Source organism: Carica papaya, chromosome 6 (genome assembly GCF_054855325.1).
Source record: "Carica papaya isolate Zhongbai chromosome 6, ASM5485532v1, whole genome shotgun sequence".
In the NCBI taxonomy this organism is placed as follows: Eukaryota; Viridiplantae; Streptophyta; class Magnoliopsida; order Brassicales; family Caricaceae; genus Carica; species Carica papaya.
The window spans coordinates 25980367-25989757 of NC_142314.1; the positions used below are offsets into that span (position 1 = coordinate 25980367).

Here is a 9391-nt window from a genome sequence, read left to right on the forward strand (position 1 = left end):
ATGTTAAAGGTTACCTATTCCTCCAAAACTTGTAATGTTAACTAACCATTCTACACATCGATTAATGCTCTGCCTGTTGCGAGAAAGGGTCTCCTAAGTATGAGTGGAATTTCTTTATCAACTTCCATGTCTAGAATTACAAAGTCGACAGGGAATATAAAGTTTTCCACCTTTATCAGCACATCCTCTACTATTCCCAAGGGGTATCTCACTGATTTATCCGCCAGTTGTAGTGACATTTTTGTGGGCTTCACCTCGCCAATACCTAACCTTTTAAATATAAAATAAGACATTAAGTTAATACTAGCACCAAGATCATAAAGAGCATTTTTAAAATAAGAATTGTCAATATTGCATGGTACAGTAAAACTCCCTAGATCTTTCACTATAGGCAGCAACTTATTCTGAATTATGGCATTTCACTCTTCGGTGAGCCTAATAGTCTCATGATCTTCCAAACTCCTTTTCTTTGTTAGAATCTCCGTAAGAAACTTCGCATACTTTGGCATTTGACTAAGAGCATATGTAAAAGGAATATTAATGTGAAGTTTCTTAAATATATCAATAAATTTATGAAAATTATTATCTTCATTACGATTTTTGAGGCTTTGTGGAAATTGAATGGGTGGCACATAAGACTTGAGCACAACTTTCTTCTTCTCTTCTTCTTGCTCCACCTTTTTTTTTTAACCATTTTCTCTATGGCTGCTTCATCCTTTCTTATATTTATTAATTGTTTCCTACTTCTCAAGGTGATCACCATAACCTGTTCTTTTGGATTTATCTTTGTCTCACTTGGCAGGGTATGTTGAGCTCTCCCATTAATCATGCTTGCTAATTGACCCATCTAAATCTCCATGTTCTTGATCAACGTTTGCTGGTTTTGTAACATTAGTTGTTGATTCTAAATGGCTGCATCAGTTTTTGTTGGAAACTCTGTTGTGTTCTTGTGAATAGCTGCGATCATATCTTAAAGTGAGGGCATATTTTCTTGAGCCTGAAATCCTGGAGGAGGCCCAACCACATTCTGTTTATTCCTCTATGAAAAATTTAAATGATTTCTCATCCTAGGATTGTACGTGTTGGAGTATGGATGTATGGTGGTTTGCTTTGTCCAGCTACAAAGTTCATTTGCTTAATCTGATGACCTTGAAAAGGTTATTCAAATAAATCGTGCACATGAGAATTAACAACATTAACACTTAATCAGTTTTCTTAAATAAAGAATCAATTTTTGCATTGAGAGCTGTTAAAGCGTCAATTCATTAATCCAACATTTTTCTTGGGTTGAAGTATTTCTGATGGCCATGGATAATTATTCATGGCCATCTCTTCCAGTAGTTCATAAGCATTATTTGTTGACTTCCCCATCAAAACACCAACAACAGCTGCACCAATTGTGATCCTAGTTTGTTGGCTCAATCCATTGTAAAAGGTTTGGACCAACAACCACTTAGGCAATCCATGGTGAGGACATTTTTTGATTAACTCCTTAAATCGCTACCATGCCTCATATAATGTGTCTCCATCCATTTGATAAAAACTTGTGATATTGTGACATCCCAATGCTAATTAAGGCATGTGAGTGTTAACTATATAAATAGAATTACAAGTGCATGATAAGAATTATATGCAGCGGAGCAAATTAATACAAATTCCTTACAAGTATGTGAGTTTCAATTACATATATAACTGAGGTCAGAAGTGACTGCAAAATACAAAGTCAAAATACAAAAGACGACCACTTCTTTCACTATGCTATTGGACTCATCAGAGTGCAGGAACGATCATGCACTCAAGTTTTGCAGATCTATGAGATCCTCATAAACTTCAATGGATAGGTTAGCTGGCGGTTCCTAATTTTCTTCCTCATCTTAGGGAGGTGGTATGGAAAGAGTGAAGTTTCATATGCTCAAGAAGAAAACAGTATTTAAATAACATCGTAAGGTTTTAAAGGTGATATATTCTAATATATATACTTACAACTTGGTTACTTCGTATACTTATTTTACCTCATAAAAATAATTTATTTATTAGAGAAAACATCATGTTAATATAATCAAAACAAATACACGTCATACCAGATAATAGAGAAAATTAAATAAATCATGAAATTCTCAAATTTTCGTATCATGCTTTGCGAAGTCGTTACGACTTCCATCTCTAAAGGCAGATAAGGATTTATGACTACCCCTGTGGAATGACCAGATCAAATAAAGATAACAGCAATTTACTCAAGCACATTTCCGACTTGGTAAACCATGATCCGAACTATGACCACGACCATGCCAACTATAGTGGTCTTATTAGATACTCTATAGTCACAACATTATTTAGTCAAAGGTGACCTCTAACAGATATTCGCGTCACCACACTCATCAGAGGGTACATCATGATCCATAGGGAGCAGTCCTCTTACGTCTTTCAAGACCAAATGGGGGACAGAGAAATAGATACCTCATATGGGGTTAGAGGAAGAGATACTCCTCAGAGATAAAAAGCCTAACGAGACACTTGATGTATTATACACGTCAATACAGATGCATACTTCAAACCATTCGTGCTTCATTCCAGTTTTCTTTTTTTTCTTTTTGTTTCTTTTATTTTTTAGGTAACCTTACTGGTTTTGTATTATTTTAATTATATGCAAATCATCAAGTATCTATAAATCACATAGTATGCTTGAAATCAAGAACAATTCAACTTATTAAACCTACAAATACAAAAGCACGCAAAAATAGGCAAAATAAAAAATTATCAGTTTAATCTTTTTTTTTGTCTAAAAATACTCCTTAAGACGTTTAAAGAAATATTAAATTCCTTACCAAAATATTGATAATTTCTATTACACCGTTCCTCTTTTCTTTCTCTCTCTTTTTCTAATTCTTGAAAGGTGAAAGAATGAAAGTGTGGAGAAACTGGGAAGGAAGGGCCCCTATTTATAGAATTGGGAGCCGTTGGATTTGTATCAAGTGGAAAATCTGGTTAAGAGAGAAAAAAATGCTTGACACAAAAAATTGAGGAGGAAGAACTCCTTCACTGGCAGTGGCACCGCGCCGCTCGAGGTGGGCGGCGGTATATTGCCAAAGGCAGTAATGGCCTCCTCGCTCAACGCGTTGAAGGCTAGCCGGCAAGAGCACAACCCACCCTACCGTGCGCATAGGAGCTTAGCCTATGTGTGCGCAGGGCCTTGGCGCCTTGGGTGCCGCGGGCAAGCTTACTGCACGCAAGCCTCAGGCACCCAGGTGCCCACCCGTGTAGACCTACTGCACAGATGGCGTATGCACAATGTGCGACACCTGTCCACGAGCGAGGTGACACGTGGACGGCCCACCTGCACACAACAAGATGCGCGTAGGGTTGACCCCACGCCGTGCACGTGGATGGGACGTGCGCACTGTGCCCACGTCCTGCGCTAGCTGTGTGCACATCCTGCACTAGCTGTGCATACCACTGTGAATGGACAAATAGATTCATTTCAATATTAGATATTTTAAAGATAAACTAATGACCATGATCGTACTTCATTACTGTGACCCTTAATAATAGATAAAACTAATGACAATAGTCGTACTTCACCACCTTGGCAAATATAGTCAATCGCAAATCCACCTTCTTTAGAGGGAATGCCAGTACAATTCATAGAGAGTGGTTCACCAACAGATTCAAATATAAATACAAATACAAAAATAGAAACTCCATCAAACAAATTTTATTTTTTTCCTTTTTCTTTACTAATTTTGATTCACAGATAATCATGAATTCAGAACCCAGTGGGGGTCTAATCAACATATCCAAACCTAAAAAGACCTTTATACCCAGACTTCGCCATCGACTCATCTTCTCGAGGCGAGACTCAATAGAATAACCCTCTCCACTATCACTCAAGGGTAAGCATAGGGCTAAATCCGCACACACATAAAGTATCATCGAAGTTTGATTAATACTTGAGAAATTTCTTACCGAAACCTTTAATATTTTTCGAAGTCCTAACACAAAGAATGGAAAGATTGCTCAATGATTTGTAAACTATACAAAGAAATCCAAGCTCCCAATCTCCATTGACTTTATCACAAATTTTCCCTAAATTCTCTCTAAGAAATAGGGGAAAAAGAAATTTGTGAAATAAAAGGGAGGGGGAGGGCCCTTTAAATAGATTTTTCAGCCGAACAAGGGTTGTTAGGTTGCATGAGCAATTGATAGCCGTCGATCGGCCAACTGGCCAACTGGCCACCCACATGCAGTATGCATGCTAGCCCCATGGCGGCCATGCATGCCCAACTGGGCAGACATGATGGAGGGATGAGATAACTCGTCTGTTAGTTAATCATAAATGATTACGTGTGGAGCCATGCTCTGTAGGCTGATGAGACATCCTGCGCATTGCACAGGTGCACGCAAGCACGGAAGCGCGTAGGCAGCCCAATGTGATAGGCTGCGGATGCGCACACATTTGGAAGGTCCTGATCCAATGTGCATTTGAAAGTCAAGCCCACAATCTGATGAACAAGTTATAGAAATCTTTATTTTTATATATACAAGAAATTAGCTGCAAACAAAGAACTTGATTCATAAACACTTCCTTGATTTACCATCACTGTACCATAAATATATACATGCACCTTTTTTTTGACTTACTTTATATATATATATAAGAACTGCTCTCTAGCTAATTATAGTGATTTGCATACATTTCATATCAAATCCTATCTTTGTTTTTATACTCCTTTGATCTAGACATACTAATAATTCGTTCCCAAGTCACAACAAGGTTTTAAAGTAACTGAAGAATCGCTTAGTATCTTCTTCGATCTTCATAAGGCCCGCAAATTAATAATACACATATATAAATACAAGAATATATTACATTTCATTCTTTATATCTTTATATTTAATTTATATTCTTGTTGATTTCAAAATAAAATCATATACATAATTTATCTTTTACAATTTATCATTATATTAAGATCTTATACAAGTAGACAAGAAAAGATAAATACACATTATAATAACTTTCATAATATCCTTAACGTACCACCAATCCCTTTCATTTTCTTTTCTTCAAAGAAAAAATTCCATGTATTAGATCCTTGTCCCAAGCTTGACGCCACATTAAGTCACCAGCTTAGTGAGCTTGTTCTTATCATAAACAATTCTAAATATCTACCTATTCTCTTAGGTATAAGTGTAGAAAAAAAAAAGAAAAGGACCATATTCAACATGCTCATTAATTTATCCCGTATATTAGGTTCAATTATCACTTATAAGAAAAAGTAAAAACTTGAAATTTGTAAAATTGAGCATCATACAATAACAGAAGTAGAAAAGTAAGAATTGTACGTGTAACTTTTAAAGGTGAAACAATAGCTAAACAAACAAAGTAAAAGAATCGTGTGACACATCATTATACACACCCACTAAATAGCATGTTTCATTGGCCAATTAGAACCAAATAATAGAGCATAATAACACTAGCCAAAGAGCTAAAGAAATGGTTAGAAGTAGTAAAAAACCCTCTCATTCAATGTGATACTCCAAGACTAATACAATTCATCTTAAATCACTCCTTGGCAACTATCATATCCTGATTCACCACTAATCCGAATATCTTAGGTAAAGCTATCATAAAACCTATGTCGTTCACCAAAATCAACAATACTTATCTTATAAAAGTCCTGATCCAATTAAGTATGAATGCTTTTAAGATTCTTTACCTACTTAGGCTTATTAATTCACCAAGTTATTGAAGTCTTTAATCTTAAAGCTTAGTTTAACTATAAGTGAAATCATGTTCAGTAGTTTTGATGTCAAGACTGTTGATATTTTTAATATTTGTTTCCTATTTAGCTTATCAATTCACCATGTTTAAGAGATAATTGTGAAAGGAGGCATTTTTTTTCTAAATTTTTTTTATTTTATAATATTCTGTGAAAATTTCAATTTTTTAGGATGTCCAACAAATATGAGAAATAGGAGCTTGTATTTGTTCAAATAGCAAATACATCTCTTTACTCAAGTTGATGATGAAATAGGGAGGACAATTAGTTCAGTTTCTGGCAAGTGACTATGTGTTTTATTAAATATTTAGAAGATTGGGTGGTGTTTTAAGCATTTACAATCTTCACCAATTAACTATCTCAAATGGATATAAGCTCCAATGTTCTACCATTCACTTCCTTTTACAATTTTTAAAATGTCGAAATAGCTAATTGTTACAAGATAAACAAAAATAAGTTGTTTTAAAAATAAGCAAGTTAAAAACATAAAAATTTCAGTATAAGTACATATAAGCATATATATATATAGGTAAAACATAAAAAACTATATCTAACTCATGAAAGAGTTCTTTGTTGAACTATAATTTACCTTTGATGTATATGTATTGTGATGTGAAGGGGGTCATATAACAGATGTTTTAAGAATATGTTCTTTTCGTGTTTAGCTTCTATTTTGAATCACCTGTATTATCATGTAATTTTATTATTAAATTGTGATTTTTAGTTTCTAAAACCTGGTGCTTTTGTATTTTCTTATAATTTTCTCTTTAATAAAAATGGAACTATCCTTACTGATAAAATTATTTTTTTAATTTTCAAAGAGAAAAGGAAATATGACTACCTTTTCATTAATAAAATTACCTTTTACTTAAGAAAAAATATGCAATACTTAACCTACTGCCAAACCCTTAAAAAGATTTACCTCCAAAGAAAATTATAGGTTACTTTACCAATAAAAAGCTAATTATGTGGAATTAATTAGCAGCATCCTATATAAAATGAACTAATAGAATAACATAATAAGATTAATAAAGATTAAGATGTTGTAGTATGGCTATTTTCTTTGATAAATAAATGTTATCTTATGTTTTTTAAAAATTCATGATAATTAGAAAATTATAAAGTGCTATAACAATAAACATATATATATACTTCATTATTTATGTAAAATAGTAATGAATAGCTAAAACCTATAATACAAACTATTTATAGAAGATACTTTGAAATTATATTTCCTAAAGATAACATCGAGTCTTCCGATTAAGAAAGTTAAGGGTAATTGTTATGATCGATATGTATGCATGAGGGAGCTTTGCATGTAAAGCAACCGTACAGGCAATCTAACATTTAAAAAAATGTTTCCTAGAACATCCAGTACCACTTTTTAAATTTTCTTGTGTGTATAATAAATTTTTTATTGGCCCAAGATAAAATATATTTATATTAAATTTATTAATTAAAAAATAACAATCTCTTGCAAGAAGAACAAATACTTTTTTTTTCCAAAAATGAGGATAAAAAGATAACTTTATTGAGAAAAAATTCATAACTTAAAGGTCACTTAAATAGATAGAAAAACAAGGCCAACAAAATAGTGAAAACACTAAGGATTAGATGAAGCCATGCAGAATTAAAGACACTAAAAAAACTGCATAACAAACCCATCTCGCCACTGTGAAGAAGCAAAAACTTTCACACGCATCACATATACAGTTGCTAGTCAAGCTAATCATGAAGCTGGAAAAGCCTAACAATAAATTAAGAGCACGAAAGAAAATCAACATGGAGAAACCACCAGAGATGCTGCTAGAATCAATTGCATGCATCAACTCAGACCTATCTATGAATTAGCTTCTTCAAAGTAGAAATTTTGAGACCACACAAACCCCTATCAATAGAAGGATTTGAATTACTACTAAAAACAATACAATCATTAAATTATAGATGAAAAGTTTATCTTAAAATTTTAAACTAATAGGAAATAACTCAATTAGTTATTTATTTTTTAATACATCTTCAAGTTATAAGTTTACTGAGGGTAAAAGGTGAATCATACACATATGGAATAAATATTGAGCAAATTATATTTTTAATATAATTGTGGCTATCATAGCCATATTTTGATACAACTTCTCCCTCATCCTTCTCATGAGACAATCCAACCATGTTTCGTATTTCCTCTTCTTCCACAATGTTCTCCGTAACCATCTCTCAATATTTATTTTCTATCAAACTCGCCTATATTCATTATTTTTTTTATGGAAAACACAATTTATTCATATATTAGATATTTAAATTCTTCTAGATATATTAAAAACTCTAATACCATGTTATCTTGTGAAAATAGAAAATTATGTTTTATTATTGAGATACCACTATTTATAGATATATGTGTATAGTTTTATGAAGAAAAAATTAAATGACAATTAAATACACATTTATACCATAAATGAATTAAAAATTTTAGTATAATAAATGAGATAAGAATTTATATTGTTGGCAATAATATATTAGCTCAATAAATAGTTGTATTATTTGATCATATTTACTAGTTCTAGTTAATAAAATTTCAAGCATTTTCATGAAAAAATGATTAAATTATAAAAAGCTTCATATATCACTAATGAGTTTTTAGCTAACAAGTAGCTTCATATATTATTAACCAAATTCTACGTGCTACCAAAGATTTGTAATAGGAAAGATGTATGGGAGGTTGTGTTGAGATGGTGATCTTGGAGATAGCAGGGAAACAAGCTAGTAGATATGCACTATTTTCAAGTGCTTGTGAATGAGTAAGAGGAAGCAACAAAGTTGCATGGAATAGACGAATGAACAAGTTTAAGAGGGTATTGATAAAAGCTTAGAGATCTTTGGTGGGTGTGGGTGATATCCGTGCTTTTAGTTGTTTCTTTTTTTTCTTTTTAGTGCATATATAGCCAAAAGAATGCTTATTCCAATTCTCATAGTCCATAAGCTAGCCATTAACACATATAGGCATGATCCTAGGAGCTTCTATACATACAATATGAAATTCACGCACAACTAAAGTTAATCAATTATATGTCATTTAGTTTAGATAGTTAGATGTCTCGAATCACCCTTTCATATGTTGGTAAACTTCCTTAAAGAGGTATATCATGACATATACACATATAGGCAGTTGTTTTAAATGTGTAATGTAGTGTTTATACTATGTTGTGGTGTTTATGCCCTTTGTTTGCTCTTGTTTTATGCTCCAAGGTCTCATATATTTTATAGATGATGCTAGTGGTTGATTTTGCTATATAGGCATGTCTTATAGTTGGTTTTATATATCTACTTATTATTAATAAAAGCTATCTTACTTTTAAGAAAAATATTACTTTTAAAAAATAGAAATGAAATTTAGGATTTAGATTTTTTAGTAACAATTCATACATTTCATTAATTAGATGACACAATCTCTTAAAGATAGTATACAAGAATGCACAATTTGAATTCAAACTCTCTTATAAAGAGAAAAAATACCAATCATATTGTTAAGGGAAGATTAATATTATTCAATTTTAAAATGATATAATAAAATTAATATATATGAATACTTTTGTACTGATTGTTATAATAGCCAAAAAATT

At 32.4% G+C, this 9391-nt stretch overlaps 1 non-coding gene across 1 annotated transcript; it reads left to right on the top strand.

The window, feature by feature from the left end:
• Positions 1 to 1459: 1459 nt before the first annotated feature.
• Positions 1460 to 1562, top strand: LOC148253451 (small nucleolar RNA R71). The gene has a single exon (XR_015812958.1). It is a non-coding gene; the product is annotated as a small nucleolar RNA R71 (small nucleolar RNA).
• The last annotated feature ends 7829 nt before the right edge of the window (positions 1563 to 9391 follow it).